Source organism: Gorilla gorilla, chromosome 1 (genome assembly GCF_029281585.2).
Source record: "Gorilla gorilla gorilla isolate KB3781 chromosome 1, NHGRI_mGorGor1-v2.1_pri, whole genome shotgun sequence".
Taxonomy (NCBI): Eukaryota; Metazoa; Chordata; class Mammalia; order Primates; family Hominidae; genus Gorilla; species Gorilla gorilla.
Window position 1 is genome coordinate 151424695 of NC_073224.2, and position 19856 is coordinate 151444550.

At 36.8% G+C, this 19856-nt stretch overlaps 1 long non-coding RNA gene across 2 annotated transcripts in view; it reads left to right on the forward strand.

The window, feature by feature from the left end:
• Nucleotides 1-19856, forward strand: part of LOC109026692 (uncharacterized) — a 98990-nt gene that overhangs the window by 20908 nt on the left and 58226 nt on the right. For both annotated transcript variants that reach the window (XR_010130519.1, XR_002005768.3), the window contains exon 4: nucleotides 9539-9626. This is a non-coding gene — a long non-coding RNA (uncharacterized lncRNA). The remainder of the gene's footprint in view (nucleotides 1-9538; nucleotides 9627-19856) is intronic.

A 19856-nucleotide genomic window follows, 5' to 3' on the forward strand; every position in this document is an offset into this window, starting at 1 on the left:
AGGCAATAGGTGATACAATGGAGGTTATGGGAAAGTGTTTTGGCCTTATAGAGAAAGGAGAGAAGCCAGGGGAACTCTTGACAGACGATCTGGGTGAAGGGGGTGTGGTGTGGTCTTCCAGGACTTTCCTTTTCTGAAACAGCTTATTCAGGGGTGTAAGTTCAAAACTAACAGATTCTAAAATAAAATTTTTATCACCCAGTCCATTTAGAGCTGAGTATTTCATGTAAAACAGAACTTTCCTACTTGTTGACATAGGCTTTCTATTTTCCTTCTTTTATCCTTTTATTCAGGAAAAAAAAGTAAAAGAAGTAAAAATGACTTTTGAATCTGGATTTTCTGAGTGTTGATCATGTCAAAAGACAGTAAAATCTGTTTAAAAGATGATAAACTGATTATCCAAGTGTACTCTTTTAAAGCATCATGAAACTTAGCTGAAATTGACTGCAGGAAAAAAAGGAAAGAAAAACTTGTTATATTCCCCACCAGAGGGAGACAATTTTTTTCCTTTTGACTTTCAAAACCTAAATTCTGATTAATGCAGATTTGAAGAGTACAATACAAGGTTTACTGGGGCTGATTAATACCCAGGGGGAAAAAACAAACTTACAGTCTAATTTGTTTACTTTTGTCTTTTAATATCAAATTATTTTCGAGACCTAAATTCTGTTCTGCCAGCACAGTAAATGCTACTTAACATGCATGGAACTTTAAGAGCTAGTTGTTATTTCAGTGTCGACTTTATCTCTAATTATATTAGTATGGATTCAGATAGGACACTGATAATATAACAACATGGAATAATTTAGCATTAATTATTTTTTATAGTAAGACATTTACAAATCAACCCTAAACTAAGAGAGACAAGGGGTATGGTGCTGGTGGAGGAGAAAGTGATAACAATGTCTCTTTCTATTGGCAAGACTGTAGATATTGGAATAAACTGAAACCAAGTCAGCCAATTTTCAATATGCTGCAACTCTACAAAATTTAAGAAAGAAATTAGCTTACAGTAGTTGCTAATTTAGGAAAAATGGTACATGAGCAATAGTTCCTTTCTATGACATATCTGTACTTAGTATAATTAAACACTTTATCAAAAATACAGAAAGTTGCCTAGAGATTTATAGTGTAAGACCTACTGTACTTAAAAAAAGTCCAATTTCATGCCCAATTTGATAGATACAGTGTTAGATCTACAAGTCCAGAGTAATTACTTGGACATTTCATTCTTCTCTGTGGTTCTTTTTAGAAACCAGTTCAGATCTGACCTTGTGTAAATGCTTTTTAAATTACTCTGAATCATTTTACAAATCCAATTAGTGCACAGTCAAATCGCCTCAGCTCACCTCATTTGACACAGGGTGCTGCTGAAGTAGCTTTACTGCTTATTATGATTCCTATTTACTTATTCTTTGTCATTTTCAGAATATGTACAACAAAAATATGGAATAATTCTCAGAAACTCACATTCAAACATGGGATAATGTGGAGGCATCAGGTAAAGTATTTGTCTGGTTAGGAGCATGAGTTTCTTGTCATAATTCAGTGGCGGTAAATGGATGCTTTGGAAAAGCACGAAGTGTCACTTAAGTTTCACTTGCCTGAGGTATCATTTAATCAGCAAGCGCAGTTAATAATTTTGCTTTTCTATTTGTCAAGCTCTCAATATTTTTTCAATATGAAGTCTGCTCCAGTGTACTTTACATGACACTTTATAATTAGTGGTACTTGAGAATTTGGCAGTTTTAAAAATTCATACAACATTCTTAGTTACAATTTATAAATGATTTTAAAGTATAATTAACATTCATCTTTACAAGTTATATGCAAACAAATATGCAAATTTAGAAATAAATATGCAAACATATAAAATGTTTTTGAATTAAGTAGTCCTTAACATTTTTAATGAAATCAATATTTTATTCATATTTTGCACACAATTTTGAGTACTTACTGATTTGGGGGGTCTACAGCGTATATGCTTTTTCGTATTGTAACCTCTAACTACCAGCAACAGGAAGGAAATGAAAATGAAATTTTTTTTTCTTTTTTGGAGATGAAAATCAAAGGCTAATTTAGTAGACAAATCCAGTAGGTGCTGTTGAGTGGATTATTGATGCAATTAAAATGGTCTTTTGCTCCTTGAACTGTTAACCTTATAAGGAACTTCTGCTTCCTTAGATGACACAAAACTCTTGCGGATCTCAAGAAGACAAAGTGGAGGGCATCAACAAACTGCCCCCTACTTTCTTGTGTGGCTATAAAGGCCAACACACTGAGTTGGTAGCTGTGGATTTTTAACATATTAAAGTCTGAAAGCAGAAGAAAGCAGGGTTCAGTATAAAATGAACAAATAATTATTGGGAAAATGCACCTTAGATGGAGAAGTCGCTATGCAAGAGTACAGATTCAAAGTTTAGTTATTAGGATTTTAAAAACAATCTCTTCTAAAAAGTTAACTGATTCAAGATCTTAGTTCACTCATTCAACAAAAACTCATCTTTTTAGGCTCGGTTTCCGTTCTTCCTCTGCAAGGAAGATTTCTCACTAGCAGAGTCCTCTGTCTCTGAAATCATGTTGCATTGTAAGTTAACTAGGCAATGATTTTTATGTGCCCACCATGGGCAAGGAATACATTCATTGCTAGCAGGGGTACAAAGAAGTATCAGAAATAATTAACTAGCATCACACAGTTTAGCTGTAAAATGTTCTCCAATTTTTACAGGTATGCATGCTTTATTATCATTTTCAAATGACAAAATTCTTGAGGGAAAAACTTCATTTATACAAGGGATAATGAGAAGAATTTGTTTTTTGAGTGGCATCTCTGATGAATTAGTAGTTGCTTACTGGTATGCTCTTTAAAGAATGATTCTGAGGCTGTGGCATTAGCAGTACCAGCATTGCCATGTTTTTGTTATTCCTGCTCAACTTACAATCTTTTTAAAAGAAACAGCATTTCTTTTACTAGAGAATGAGGGCTTCATGATCCATTTAATTTCTCCATTGTAACTGCTAGAAATTCAGAGAGTTTTGATATAAATTTCTTCTTCTCTTTTACTGCTTGACTTTTTTTCTTTTATTTTGTATGTCATGTTACTGTACTATAGTTTGTTTTTGACAGCTGGTTGCTTTAAGTCTTTTTGAAAGAAACAAATCATTGCATATACTTACTTCTTCCTGTAAGTTTTATCGTGCTTAGCATAGGTCCGGGACCCTAAGGAGGCGTAGAATAAATGCACTTTGCATGGAGAACACTGAACTTGATGCTATGGAGGTCCCATATGGTAGGTGCACAACGATGCATGAATGAGTAAGTGAATGAATGAATGAGTTCAGAGGGAATTTAAATCATGAGAAAAATCATGATGGTTTGTGACTTATCAAGGAAAGCATCTGATGAATCTTCTAAGGCTGATGCCTTAAAAAAGGCATAGAATGATGATTGGAAGAGGAGGAAATGGCTTAGAGGAGAATAGAGGTTTAGCAAGAAGAATTTAAAAGGACAGAAGCCATCATGTAATAATATTTGACTCCTCTCCATGGGCCTATTTGCTTGTGTGGAATGTAAAATTTCAGGGAACAGAAATTTTTAAACATTAATTTGGAACACATTAGTGTGGCCTTCCACAGAGTATGCCAGAGTGTTTTTAGGTTGTTTGAAGATGAAGATGATCCTCTTACCTACATTATTTCAAGTTCAAAAATTAAAAATTATAGGGCATGATAATTTCAACTTTTAGATTTAGGGTGAAGTAATTCATTTAGATGCATCACAAATTAATCTTCCCTCATAGAATCAGAATAAGCAATTGAAATTCTGTTTTGCAGCAAGCTGCTCCATAATGTCTGTGGGGACTAGTTTTGTTTATTTGCTGCTATATGATAGTCTTAGGTAAACAACATACAGCAATATCTATGTGCATCTGGGTAGGCTTAAACATTTTTATTATGCAACTTAAAAATGAAAAAGCCAAATCTGCTGCACTTAACGAAACAGCTAAATCCCATTCAGTGTAAAACAAACCCCTACCCTTCTTGTCAAGTAACCTTGGCCTTTAAAGACCATCCCCACACAATCAGTCCCTTCCATGTGCCTTTCATTCTTCCCATAATCTAGGATTTTTTTCCTCGACGTTTTGTTTCTCTGGGCTGAATTTCATCTCAGTTGATTGCCCAATTCACTTTTCATTCACTCATAATTGTTTTTTGAATTGTCTCAAATTCTCAAATGGATTATGACAATTTGAAAATTAACAATGGCGCCTTAATTGCATGGGGCTGTGTGATCCACAAAACCCTGTTGGCTGACGTTTTTACCCCCACCTGTAATTTTTTTTTTTTTAAACCAAATGTGAAAAGGTAGAAACACATATAAGCATAAAACACACGTGGTTGTGATTTACAAAAATTGTTGACTTTCCATTATTTGGAAATTAACCACAGACACTTGCAAAACCATTTTACAAAAGAAATTATTTTAAAAATTCAATTGGATTTTCTTTCTCTCAAAGTTAGCTTCTTTTGTGGAAGCAGCAACATATGCAAGCAGGGCAGCATTTTCTGGATGTGTATGGAAATTAAGATTCAGGAAAAATAATCGTTATTCTTTAATTATGTAACTTTGGCTGGGCTCTCAATGCAGCTTGGCAATCCTCTCACTTGTCCCTGAAGGACTTCCTCTAGAATTCCTCTTGAGGCAGCTGTTTGAAACCTTTAAACTCATGCCATTCTACTCATGCCCCTCACTCTCAGCCTTTACCCTTACTTCATAATTTACAGAGACTATAGCAGCTCCAAGCTATCTCCTTGGACTTTCTTCGCTTCCACCTACAGACTCGCCTACAGAAGCACACCTGTTTTTTTTTTTTTTTTCTTTGAGATGGAGTTTTGCTCTTGTTGCCCAGGCTGGAGTGCAATGGCGCGATCTCGGCTCCACCTCCCTGGTTCAAGTGAATCTCCTGCCTGAGCCTCCCGAATAGCTGGGATTATAGGCATGTGCCAACACGCCCGGTTAATTTTTGTATTTTTAGTAGAGACGGGGTTTCACCATGTTGGCCAGGCTGGTCTTGAACTCCTGACCTCAAGTGATCTGCCAGCCTCAGCCTCCCAAAGTGTTGGGATTACAGGTGTGAGCCACTGTGCCTGGCCAAGAAGCACACATCTTTTAATATTTCTTCTTCAGTCTTAAAGTAAGAGGGTTTTTCTTTCATCCCAGTATTAACTTTTTGGGTTCATTGGATTCTATCTCCTCTGACCTCCTCCCTAGATGTAAATTTTTTTTCTTTCTCTTGTCTCTGATTCCCTCTCTTCAGCCTACAGACATGATCAAATCTAATCTTCCCCATCTCCTATTGCTTTAACCTCCTCCCAACTCTCATCTTATCTACCTTGGCCGTTTGTGTGCAGCCAGCCCTCTTTTACTTACCATCTTTCTCCCCGCTCACCATGCACTGGGAGTTAGTAAAAGAAGGCCACACCTATTCCAGGTAATCACCTAGGAGCTCATGTCCTGTCTTTTTCTTTTCTTTTCTAGCTCATATTCTTTGTTCTCTATTGCTTGGTTTTTCACCCTGCCTTCAGAGAGCTGTTTCTGGATACTCAATTTTTGGTTTTATGGTTTCCTTGATTGTAGCTTTCACATACTCCTCACTTAAACTGTGTCTCAACCTTAGTTTTTGGGCCAAAGTTTGGCCCTTTCTGCCAGGAGATGGAGTGTTAGACATTTTTCTGAACTATGAAGCCTTTTAAAGTTGTGCTTTGAGTATGCTTTCTGTTCTCTACGAAAGCACTGTCTCTGTTTCCTCAGCTCCCACTCACTTCTTATCCAATTGAAGCTGTCTTGCTAAGATGACTAATAAGTCCTCTTTGACCCCTACAAGCAAGATGACTTCCTAATGCTAGATCCAATAGCCCATTGGCCAACACTAGGCCAAGTGGCCCATTTCCAATTTTCAATATTGTCTCATCTTTTAACACTATCAACTTCTTCTGACTTTTTGATATTTTCCAACTGTTGGCTTCCAGCACACTTATCAGTATGCATATTTTTATTGATTATCTACTACTCCGATTCTTGAGATACAAAGGGGAGTGGAACACGGTCTCTGCCCGCACAGATATTACAATGTAGGGTAGAAGAAAGACAAGTAAATAGGCAAATACAATTCATGATGTAAAGTCTACACATGGAAAATACTCACTCCTATGCTTGTGGGGGTCAAAGAGGACTTACTTCTAGACAGAAGCTTGAGGGATGATTAGGAACAGTCTAGGTCATGTGAGGCCAGGAAGAAGGAGCAATTCTACCAAAATTCAAAGGAGAGAGGACAGGAATGTTCAGATAACTTCAAGGAGTTCAGTGTGATTGGAGCACAGGGGTTAGGGTGTGTATTGTAAGAAGTGGGCTGGACAGGAGGCAGGGACCAGGTCATGGAAGGCCACATGAGCCATTTTTAAAGAGTTTGGAAATTGTATAAAGGCAATGAGAAACTACTGAAAAATGTTAATATTATACAGAGGAGTAATATCATCACAGTCATATTCTGGAAATATCACTCTGGTTGCTGCGATAATGAATTTGGTGATGGTAAGAGTGGTGGCAGGAAGTTGGGTTAAAAGGCTGTGGCAGAAATCTAGGCAAGATGGCCTTGGTCTGATCCCATAGAGTGGTAATATGGATATATAGAGGTAAAAATAAGTGGTGGGTTTTAGTGACATGAAAGAACAATAATGGAAAAGACTTGGTAATGGATTGAGCTATCCCTTTCAATTATCTTCAGTTCCTTTCTGTCCCATCGTGGCACACTTACTCATAAAAATGATAGCGTTTCTCACATTTCATGTTATTTTTCTGTTATAGTATAGGGTCTATAACTAGGACTCTATTTGATTAATCTCTATCTCCATTGCTCAGCTTGATGTTTTCTGGATAACAGATAAACAATCAAGGCTGGTTGACTGAGTGACTCAACTTCCCTGGGTAATGTTTGATATTATTTTTTAGCATATACCTCTGTTGGATTATCTTCCCCACCCCTCTCACCCTTCCATTCATTATAGAACCATAAAGAATGCTTCCAAGTTTGAACATTAAAAAAATACCCTGCAAGTAAAAATTTATTCTTATGTTTAAACTCTTTATAAATATTTATTTTTAATGATGTGAAGCCAGATACTCTATCATTCCCTTTATTAGCTTTCTATTGCTGCTGTAAAAATTACCACAAACTTAGAGGCTTAAAGCAACACAAATTTATTATTTCACAGTTTCTACAGATCAAAAGTCCAGGATGGCTTGACTGGGTTCTATGTTCAGTGTATCACAAAGCTGAAATCAAGGTATTGGCTGAGCTAGGCTCTTATATGGAAGCTCTGGGAAGATTCCATTCTAAGGTTATTTGGTTGTTGGCAAAATTTAGTTCCTTGCAGTTGTAGGATGGAAGTCCCTCTGTCCTTGCTGGCTGTCAACTGGGGGCTGCTGTTAGCTGCTAAAGACCACTCAAATTTCTCTTCACCTGGCCTCCTCCCTCTTCAAACCAGCCATGGCAAGTCTGGTTTTGATTCTCTTAGATTTCACCCTTTGACTATGCTCTCAGATTTTTAGGACTCGTATGATTACATTGGGACCACTGGCATAATCCAGGGTGATCTCCTAATTTTAGGGCCAACTGATTAGCAACCTAAATTACATCTACAAAGCTCCTTTTGCCATGTGATGTAATATATTTATGGGCATGATATTTTGTCATATTCACAGTCTGGAGATTAGAATGGGACATTTTAGAAATTCTATTAAATACATTTCTATTTTAAATTGGGAAAAGTTATATACAAATTAGACACCACTATAATGTCATATTGTAAATTAATCAGCAGTGTTGGGCATAACTTTTTCCAGAAAGTGTCCTATAATTTTATCTTATATCTTTCATTTGTTACATACTGAAGTTTTAGATTTGTTTTTTAACCTTTCCACCCTTCTACCCAAACCTACTATGTTGAATGGGGAAAGGATCAGTCTTCAGTAGCCAAGATGCCCAGATAATAATGTCCCAATGGTGCAAAATATGCGTATATAATTTTGTGACCAGAAACAATTATAGAGACAGATTTTTAGCTCTGAGGAAGGAGAGAGGAGGCAGTGTGAACCTGTTGTAATCATACCAAGCACTTATGATTTCTGATCCCGAGGAATGGAGAATCAAAACTTTTCATTTTGGATAATCAAAATTCCTTGATAGCCCCCATATTCAGATATGACTTTTTATTTATTTAATACATATTTAATGAGCATCTGTCAGGTTCTCAGATACTATTCTGTGCACTAGGAATAGGATGTTGGATAAGGCATGCCAGGTTCCTGTCTTCTTGGAACTTCTTGTTGCTGTGTACTTTGGCAGACAAAGGAGTAAAATGGCAAAAAGAGGAGAGATGGGGGTGGTGATCTCTTCTCGTATGAACCAAATGCTCTTCTCATATGCTCAGAGAGCTTCAGATACCAATTTTTCTCTTTTCCTGAAAGGCAGCTGATATAGTTTGGATGTTTGCCCCTCCATATCTCCTGTTGAAATGTAATCCCTAAGGTTGGAGGTGGAGCAGATCATGGGGCAGAGGTTTGGATCACGGGGCAGATCCCTAATAAATGGCTCAAGGCCATCCCTTTGGTAATGAGCGAGTTCATGCAAAAGCCATTTGTTTAAAAGAGCCTGGCCCCCTCCTCTCTCTCTCTCTTGCTCCTTCTCTTGCCATGCGATGTGTCTGCTCCCCTTTCACCTTCTGCCATGACTGTAAGCTTCCTGAGGCCAGAAGCTGAGCAGATGCTCATGCCACACCTGTACACCCTATAGAACCATGAGCCAATTAAAGGTCTTTATAAATTGCTCAGCCTCAGGTATTTCTTTATAGCAATGCAAGAACAGCCTAACACAGCAGCCTTGGAGGGCTGAAGGAGATACTCCACAGGAGAGATGGCCTTGACCAATATGACTCAGCAGGGGTGTAGGTCATAGAGACAGATAGAGTTGGAAAAATACTCTAAACATTAGTGAGTTTTCTTTTTTCAAAAAGTTTAGCATAAGGAAAAAAAATGCCTAAAGAAAAAGTTTCAAGGTTGACTTTAAAAATTCAACTCACAAAGTACCAGTTTGTTGTGTAGAATATTGGGAACATTTGGTGATACAAGAAATAGTTAACGGTTCTTTGCTTTTGTATTATCACCTTGTTTGGTGTACTGAGGCCCTGATGAGTTCCCAAAGAATATCAGGATGTGAATACAAATTGCCAATCTTGTAAAATCAGTTTACCAGTCAAACAGAAAAAAAAATCCGGACTTGTCTTTCTTTCGTACAATGCTCAGAACACCAATGCCATTGAGCTTGTTTGAGAATAAAGATGAGGAAATTGTCAGTCATTAGGTATAGCACTAGCAAATGAAAACAATATTTGAGAGACCATTTATTACCAATTTCAATTCAGCTTCATTTGTGGATACAAACATATTGTGAGTATTTATCCATTTCTTCTTATTTTTTAGAGAAACAAAAACAGAAACGAAGATATCCACGATACCTAATGTTACAAGGAGAAGAAAGCACTTGTAATCACAAGGGTACTGAGAAAAGGTAACAGACAGATTTATATTTGTGGAACCAGGAATCTTTCTGATGACTTTCAGAAAGGGTGGACATACAAATAAAAATCAACCTTCTTCTTGGTGAGGATTTGACCCTGGTTCCATATTAACCCAAGAGCTGATAAGCACAAACCTGGAGTCCAGTTTTTATGCAAATATAACAACTCTGCTTATACCTTGAATTACTTGTATGAAGCGGGGAAAATTTTTTACTCTCTCTGAACCCATAATTAAAAAAAACCTGTATGACTTGGATAATAAACCCACTTCCTAGAATTTTTATGAATATGAAATATTGTGTGAACTACCTAGTATGTTATGGAGCACATGGTTTGTGTTTAATATGTGGAAGCTAGTATTGCTATTATTGTTGTTGTTATAAACAATAGCACTTCTATCTACATAATTCTCAAACTTTCCCCCTGAAGCTCAAGATACTTTAGTACATTAATTATTATTAACTTCAATGCACAGATTGAGAAACTGGGAAAAAATATGCAAGCCACAGAGTGGAGAAAGAAAATTCCAGGTGTCCATATTCCTTGTCATGTAATTTGCTACTGTAATTAGATCTACGTGATGATGACCTTTAGGGGACTGCCTCAGAGTGCTGAATTGTTCAATTCATTAGAGTGGCACCATCAAAATGACCTGATAATGTTAGCACAATTGTCCTTGTACCAAGCAGAAGAGTCCTTTCATTCCTTTTCTTCTTGTAGTTCCAGGGCTACACAAGCCCAGCAAAAAGCAGAAGCAGTGAATGAACAATTATTTCGGATGATGCTAGTGGCTGATGTCTCAGAGGAGGCAAGCACCCTTTCTCAGACAACCCAGTTTCTTGACTCTCAGCCTTCTTTGGTTTAACTTTGGATTGTTAACCCTTTACTGCCTGAAACTTTGTCTAACTCCCTGTGCCTTTGGAGTATGAAGTTCCCAGTATATCATCTGCATTGATTTTGGTTCCTGTTTCACAAGCTGTGCATCACAGACCTTTATCTTGCAATTATCCATGGTCCGGATGACCAACTTCAGCCTTAAAACCAGGAGCAGACTTTTCCAATCAACTTTTGCAAATTCAAGGGGAAAGAAAGAAAAGAACCATGTAGGCTCTTGGATGTTACTTCTCTTAGGGAAAAAGGAAGGATATAGCTTGATATTTTTACTGCAGTCTCCCCAAACCTTCCACTCATCATGCTGCCAACATCATTATTAATCTGTACCTTCTCTGGAATTTTATGGGCATGTTGAATTCATTGTCATCTCCAGAAAAGAGCAAAGCATGGTGTGGACAATTTAAAACCACATTCAGTTGCTTTATTTTAGCCAAAAGTTTAAACATTTTTGTTCTTTATTTTTTTTTAGCTTGTTAAGCCGTTTACAGAACTACTGTTATAGATTAAACCTGACAGATCTAAGCACATAGTATAACTGTGTGATGCACACATGTGTGTATTCCCTTCCCTACACACACACACACACATTCCATCAGCATGTCAGATTTATGGAATTTGAAATGTTTCTTTCTCTAGAGAATGGTATAACATTTACATAAAATATCAGCTTACATTTTGTGAAATTTGACAAATTACTCATAAATCTCTCTTTCTCCCTTAATCTGTTCTTGACATGTCCCCAAAAGTTTTGAGATGGCCTTAGTGATACATCTTATACTCATGTCAAGTATTTTGTTGACATCAATAGGAGTTTTACTCATGTAAAAAGCCCTGCATTGGGTTACCAGACACATGAAGCAGACAAGAAGCATTCAAAAGTTGCCAGTGAATAAGAAGTGTCAAATAAGTGTCCACCACAAGAGCAAATATCCCTGGGTATCCATTAACTTCAATAAACAGAACATATTTGGCAGTGTGCTGTTTGACATGGATTTACAAAGGAGTTTGCCAAATCATTTTTTTCTTTCTCTCTGTGAAATGTCAGTGAAAGAAAAAATAGGGGGATGGTGGTCCCATTACTGGATAATTTCTATAATATTGTATAAGAAAGATAAGTTATTTGATATTCAAGATATGTATAGTGCACAGAGGCACCAATTTGGTGGGGAATTGATGACTCTTTCACCAATCTTCTAAGCACTGGCTTTTACAAAGCCAGTCCTATGACTTACGGCCCCATTCTGAGTAAAACACATAGTTCAATATCTCTTGATTGGTATCTTAAAAAATTGTTTAAAACAAATGTTCTTCTATTTCTGTTTTAGCATTTATTTTTGTTTGCACATGACTAAGGCTGTTTCTTTTTGGTAAATTTAATTTGCTAAAGTCTGGACCCCAACACTGAAAGAATGCATCCTCTGAGATAGGGCTGCCAACTATGAAAGTAGCATTGCAAAGTATATAAATTTGCTCTATATACTTTTCAAACTTCTCAGATGCAGTCACTGACATTTGGCCTGATCTAGGAAACCCTGGGGATTGGAAAAACACAAAGCATACTACTGTACTGACATGCAAAATGTCTTATAATCTGTCTTTATCTTTCATGGCTGCAGTGGTCTGGATAAATTAGACCAAATTGGGCTAAACACCGTCCTTGGCTACACTCACGTAGCTGTTTTCAACGGCTAATAGGAGCTGTGTGTGCACATCCAAGGACAGGATTTGGCCCCCTTTGTCTTTGCACAAGCAGTTGCTTTAGTTGATATGATTATTCCTGAATGACTGTTTTATAAGCAGTATTTTTGCCCAGTTTAAATCTTTTTTCACTTTATTCTTCATAGTCAAGACATTTATGAATATGGAAACGTGTAACCTAAAATCTTCGGTTTCTGGAAAAATAAAAATCTCCCTAATAAAACCTGTGAAAATTGCAAATGAACTGGGAAAGAGGTAAAGCAAGTCATATAAACGTTGGCAAAAACACAAGTAACACTGAGAAAATGTGTTAACACTCATTAATGGTTAACAATCTGATTAAAATTTTTACAGCACATTGATCCTTGGCCTTTCAAAAGGGAATCTGTCATTAAATAATATTTTCAAGGAAAATACATGTCACCAAATACATTTATTTATTCAGATGCAAAAAAGCTGAAATAAACTCTCAATATAACTCCACCCCCTTCCCTCAGAAAATTATTACATAAATCTCACTATTTTCCAGAGGATAAACCTTTTGAAATAGAAGAGAACCAGTCTGACAGAAAAGTTTTTATTACTGAAAATTGCAACCTTGGCTTATCTTTGAATTTTCTCCTAGAAAACAATAAATACAATCAGTGCCTTAAGGTTTTGGAAGGGACTTCTTGCATAAATCAATACATGATTCAAATAAAAAGGAAGACACTATAATTTCTTGACTTTTTGAGGCACATGCAAGAATTAGCTCATTTCCTTTGTGCTTTGAGCAAATCTTATTCATAGCTCCTTATTGCCCATTCGCTGAAGATGATCAATTTAAGAATGTATTTAATTATACATTGGAACAGGGACTTTCAAAAGTTCATAAGTATGTACATTATCCATGCCAATATATAAATAATTGCAAGTTAAATATTTTCACTTTTTGTGGCGTCATAATCCTTTATATAATAATTTAAGCAAAATAATCCCACAGAGTTCTTTGGTCAATAATTTGTCTAAGATAGTGGACTTTTTTTTACTACCTGCCAATGTGAACAGGTTCCAGGTATTTGAGATCTGTCATATCTTTGCTTGAAACATTTTGAATACCAACTCCAAAAACTCGACATTAATAAAACATTAAAGTTCCAACTTATGCCCATAAAAGTCAAGAAATACAGAGTTAAGGTCGACCCAGGTCTCTTAACTCTGTTCTCCTGCATGCATGCATGGGTGATGGGGCAGCGGTTTGAACTGTTGCTTAAATCAGTCTTCCTGCATAATCTGAAAATGTAATTGAATTAGTGTATAAAGTATTTACATACCCTGCAGTAGAGAGCCCCACACACTATATTATCCACATCCCCTCTCAGGGCCCTCATTTTAACTCCTCACTGCAGTGTTCCTGCGAGGCTTCCTCAAACATTCAGAAATTGGACTTGCAAATACAATTTCCTTTCTTTTATGAGGCTTCAAGATGAGTGATGCACACTCAGCTTTCCTAGTTGCTTTCAGCTCCTGGCCAGGCAGATAGAGTTTGGGTAACATTCTTCCTTTTGGTTAATATCCTCAGGGTTTGCTAGGTATTAGACAATGTCATTCTGTGGCTAAGGATTATTTTATGCTCTAATTCAACCAGATTCAGGACTGCTTGCCATCTTAATATGAAAATTAAAAACATCAGATTGAATTTAGAAACATAGTCGTATAGCAGACTTTGGCTTCAGGTAGATCTGTGTTCCCACTGGGTCCTTACTCTGCCACATACGTTAGTTAAGCTTTCCAAATCGCTGTTTTTTTCCTCTGTAAGATGGGGATAATAATCGTCCTCAAGATTTTTTTTGATTCAATGAGAGTGTGAGACTTTAAAGAGAAATGTGTATAAAGTGCTTGGTATATAGTAAGCACGTAATAAATGTTTGCTGTTATTATTAGCACTCATTTTGGTAGGAAATAATAACATATTGCTTCAATTCATTTTTTTTCTTTCATCTGTCATAGAGAATGGGACAGGGGCCTTCAGTAGAATTTGAATGTTCAGAAATGTTAAAAATGAAGTTGAACAGTAACCATAAAAAGAATGCTCATCCTCATCCATAGTTCAAGAAATGTGCAGAAATATCATTTTTCATCTTTCAGATTGGCAAAGATGAAAAAGAATGGTAATATCCAGTGCTGAGTATGAAAAAATAGGCTTTCTCATACACTGTTATAGTACTAGTGAACTAGTGTGCCATTTTAAAAGGCAGTCTGGCAATGAGTATAAAAATTTAAAACATGCATCTTGACTCAGCAATTCTACTCTTAGAAATTTATCTTAAGAAAATAATCAAGTAAATGTTCAAGAATAGTCATGAAAGTCCTACAGAAAGTTGGAAAGAGCTTAAATGTTAATATGGGACTGTTAAAATAAACTGTAGTGCAATCAGACAATGGAATACTATAAAACCATTAAAAATGAATGATTTTTACATGTGTGATAGATTGAATTGAGTAGTCATAAATTGTAGGGCAGACACTTGAAATGGTTCCTGGTTTTTTTTTTGTTTTTTGTTTTTGTTTTTGTTTTTACCTTAATAACTGTTGCCACTGCTCTATGTAGAATGCCCTTTCTTTCTGAGAAGTGGGTTTCCTTAACCATATCTCAGTCTTTTTGCAGAACTTTAGAGTCACTTTTGGTTATTTAAATAGTTTGATTTAGTTTATTGAGACCCAGGACCAGCTTCATGGGTGTGTGATCTGTGCAGAGTTGCAAAGAGCCATGTGCTCAGAAGGGCCCCATGCTTGGTTTAATGATTGATTGTCACTATCTTGAAATTCTTAAGAATTTTATCTTTAAAGTCATGTTTTGTAAGTGTAGTCTGATGGGACAATGGCGCATGTGCATGAGCCGAGAAGATACATGCAATATGCATGTCTGCCATTCTTTGCCACCCCATTTGCACATAGCATTTTCGATGTCCGTGGGCACAGAATTCCCATGGACCCACGATGCGTGGGAGGCCAAAGTGAATAAAAGGTAAGGGAGTTCCATCTATTATTCAGCAAATGGGGTCCCTGACAGCCCCAAGAGGCCACTCTGTTCACTCAAACCAGAACTTGCTTTGAATAAGAAAGAAGACAACGACATTCTACGAGACAAGAATGTTCAAGAAACCCTATCATATTCTTTCATACTTGTTGTACTTCTGTGTATTTGGCAAGCACTTATGCTGAAAACGATGACAAAGAAGTAAAGGGTAAGAAAGGCAACATATAATTACTTTTTCTTTAAAGCTTACTTTACTCATAAGTAAGCTGAAGGTAGGAAGCGTTGTAGAAGATGCACATACCAGAAAGTGAAATGAAAACAGTCGAGTTCTGCTACGAATGAAATACATGTGCATGCATGAACTACAAAATATCAATTGTAATTGTAGTGATTCCACATATGAATTAAAAGGTTCATATTTGGATTTAAAAACAACATAATGATGAATGGTAAAGTTCATGCTAATAAGTCAAATTTAGATTTTTTCTTTACATTACATAACAAAAAATTACCATGGTAAGTTGAAGAAGAGGCTGCAGAAAGATGGAAAGAGCTTTATATTGTAGTAGACTTAGCATCTTTTTTTTTTTTTACTGCCTTTTGAACAAGAAGCCCCATATTTTCCTTTTGCACTGGGCCCCACAGATTATGTAGCTGGCCCTGATGCCAAAGATGAAAGAAGAAAATGTATTGGGGACATTTGATGTTTTTGCTTATCAGCATTCATTCACCCTTCCTTTAATAGTCCCTGATTTTCTGCAGGCTTCCCCTATGAGTCACTTTTTTAGAAAGGAGTTGACTTGACAGCTGGCTCTACGGGTGCCGTGAGACTCAAACCTGGCCAATCAGAATATTTCATTTTCCTGGTCATATTGATTGGTTAGAACCGTGTTTGGTCTATACAAATCATAAGACTTGTATAAGAATTAGCAGGAAGGGATTCTCTGCCTTTTGTTGCTGGAATGTAATTCAAAGGGCTGTGAGCCTGGAGCTGCTGGAGGTTACCATGTGGAGTCTGAGAATGGCCCAGGTGAGAGATGGATAGAAACCAAGTCCTGGTGATACCATTTGAGTCTGGATCAACCTATGCCTGAAGTTAGCTAGATGTACACCTGGAGTTAGTTATGTGAGATCTTTTATGTTCAAGCTAGTTTGAGTTAGATTTTGTCACTTGAAACAAAATAAGTCCGATGCAGCATGCTATATGCTCTCATTAAGGTTTGTGTAGAACAGATATCTCCAAAAGTACATGCAAAATGGCTAAGAGTGAATATCCTGGTCAGGGAAGATCATGAAAAGGACTTTCATTTATTGCTTTGTATTGTTTTCTGGTGTTAGATTTCATAAAGCAGATATGTATTACTCTAAATCCAGCAAAAGCAATAAACATGTTTCTAACTTGGGGGAAAATCAGTGATGCTTAATCTTTAAAAAAATTTTATTGTGGTAAAAATACATAATATGAAATTTATGATCTTAACTATTTTTAAGTATATAGTTCAGTGGTATTAAGAAAGTTCACATTTTGCAAAACAGCATGACACCTAATCTTAATGTAATAATTTCCCAGATGGACACAAAAGCAGATGTCTTAAAGTAGATGCTTACTAGAATTGTTTAGTAATGGGAGCCAGTATTCTGATGCCACCTTTTTTACAGAATGACATGGGCATGCAGAATAGCCCTGGAGTCATAATACAGGCCTTTCACCAGCAATTTCACTGGTTGGTGCCATGTAATTATACTGCAGAATACAGCAAATAGAAGATTAATGAGTTTGGCCTTACTAACCACCTAAAGGTGAAAAATTTAATTCTCAAAGTAGGCAATCTTTCGTCTTACTGTGTTCTAATGCATGTATATGTGAATAGAAGAAGAAAATTTGGGTTCACAGCAGTATCAAAAATAGGGCATTGAGAACACAGAAAAGTAGTAAAATCAGTCTACGGTTAGAGCAACCTCAACGGAAAGCATTCAAAGAACCTTGCAGAGCACATTTGCACTAGTCCAGGGTCCTGCTTGATGAAATGGCTGTACCATTTCCTTGAAGATATCTAGTGTCAGTGTTTTATGTGTGTCATTGTACTTAGGGTTCGAGCAGACACCAGCGATGTCAGGAGGAGCTGGGGGCCAGGATATTGTTCTGTCAGCCCTCCACCCAGAGATGTGTTGGGTCACTCTCAACCTGGTACCCAGTGGGCTGGTCTCTAGCACAGGATCCCATAAACTTGCTAACCCTTGTGTCCATGATCTCAGCTGTCCTTCACTTCCTTGCCTAGATACTCCTCTTCCCCTGAACAGAAAACATGCATAGCCATCTTCTCCAACTGATTGTTTAATACAGGCCAATTTGTTCTCAGTGTTCTCACAATGAGGTTTTGAATGGACTGTTTCAATCTGACACTTTTTTTTGATGTGTATGTATAGAAGCAAAACTGTCGTTATTTATTTATATTCACTAGATCAGATGGTTTCTTGGAAACTCGCTCAGACAGGGTGAAACCTGAGGACACTGGCTGAAGTTGAGAGGACAGGGGTGAAGAGGGATCCCCATGAGGCACTAGGAGCAAAGAGTGAGGGTCTGGGACTCTGGAACACAACCTTTGCCACTGCACCATTTCACTAGGGCAGACCTTTGGGATGGATGTGGGTTGTTACAGCACTGGGAGGGGGCAAACATGATTCAGTTATCTCTAAGTTGTTATTGTTGTTCTTGTTATTAAAGTAATGTGGGCATCAAGTAAAATGTTCAGCTGGAACAAAAGAGAATCCAGTGAAAGTAGTTCTCCTTCTCACTTCTACTCCTCCTCTTCTGTCCCCAGAGGGCACCACCCGTGGCTTGTGCATTCTTCAAGATAGCTTGTGCCCAGTTCAATGCCCTGTGTAGTTCTTCACTTTGGTTTTACTTTGGCTGTGACCTATTAAGTAAGGGCCTGAACTGAAATTAGAAGATGACACTTAGCTCTGCATTTTAGCATTCTTTCCTTAGAAAAAGTAATGAATAAAGAAGCATATGCAAGAGCTCGAAAGCTGTCACTCTGAGTACGTTAACTCCTGTACCTGTTTTTCACACTTTCTGTGCCATAAAGCTGAGCAGGTGACTGGTACATTCTCTCTTTGTGCAGTATGTGATATTACCAATTCACAGAAAAACAAACTTCAAACTGCTAAAAAAAAAAGCTAGCTTTTAATCATCTTGAGATACAAGTTGCAAGGAGGAAGCCTGACATTGCTCATCAATGAGATCAGTAAGCTGTGAAGACACGTGGCCAGATATGTCTGGTCATTAATGTATACAGTATGATCAGATGTCCTCATAATTGTTATTATTACAGGATCATAAAACTTTATAGTAACAGCAAAAGCAAGGTACCTTTGTTTGAAGGGTTAGCCAAAAAAATGAACTGAGCTCATCAATAAAACAGATGCAAGAAGATAAGCATTTATAAGGAATTCTTATGAAAATAAATAAACAAAGACTTTTTCAATAATGTTCACATTTAAATTAGGAAGTAGGGAAATGAGGTCTTAGTGGATTACTTTAGATTGAATTAAATATTGAAATAAATAATAGTAATGTGGTTCTAATATCTGTAATTAACACATGCTAGCAATATAGATTGGCTTTCTCAGATAACACTGTGTATTTGGCTAAATTTCCATGATTTATATTTTACAAATTTAAGCAATGGAACACATGTAATTCTAAAGTGAAGAATTTAAGTTTTCTACACAAAGCAATAACAATGCATTTTCCTTAAAAAAAAAAAAAAGTGTGTCTGTCCACACATGCTCTACAAGCTTTGCCCAGAGATAATCAGGAAGAGTAGTTTCAAAAGGATCTTTTTCTTGCTCTAGTGTCAGATCTTAAAATAAGATTTAAGGGCTGGAAAGTCTGATTGAGGGGGACTGAGATGTGATTTCTAGTAGTACCGCTTACCAGAGCATGGAGAACAGAAAATGCTGTTTCTGTGTGTTGGAGGTTAGACGTTTCTGGACAGACATATTTTAATTCAGTCTCTTCTTTTGAAATCAAATATATGCTGTAGCTACCTTGAGATGTGCAGTTGCTTATTACAGTTAATGGATTGTTCATCCTCTTTGTCCTTGAAATAATCCTAAGTATGTGCATAAAACTGAGCTCATGCTGCCCATAAAAACCAATCAGCCCAGAGTTGGTCCACAAGGTGTTGAACATTCACTAGAGCAGATGGGAAAGATAATGTTTAATAAAGAGTTAGAGGATTAGGTGGTACAAAACAAGCTAAGAGAAAGGGATAATTTGATTTCAGGTGAACCTCTGTGACATTTCTTGTACCCAAAGATAGATTAAAATGATCCCAGAGCTATGACTTTTGGCTACTTTTTTCCCAGTGCTGGCCCTGCATACATAGTCAGCTTTTGACTCTGCAGGCATCATCACCTGAATCTGTGAATAACTCAAAAGATAGTTTCTCAGGTTTATGAAGATGTATGAAGTGAGTCATTCGCAAATGAATATACATATGAGGAAATGACAGAATTCTGCTAAATATGTTTATATTTGAACAACTGATTCATCTGAGCATGATTTAGAATGGGATGTGCCTAAGTTTATATAAATGACAGT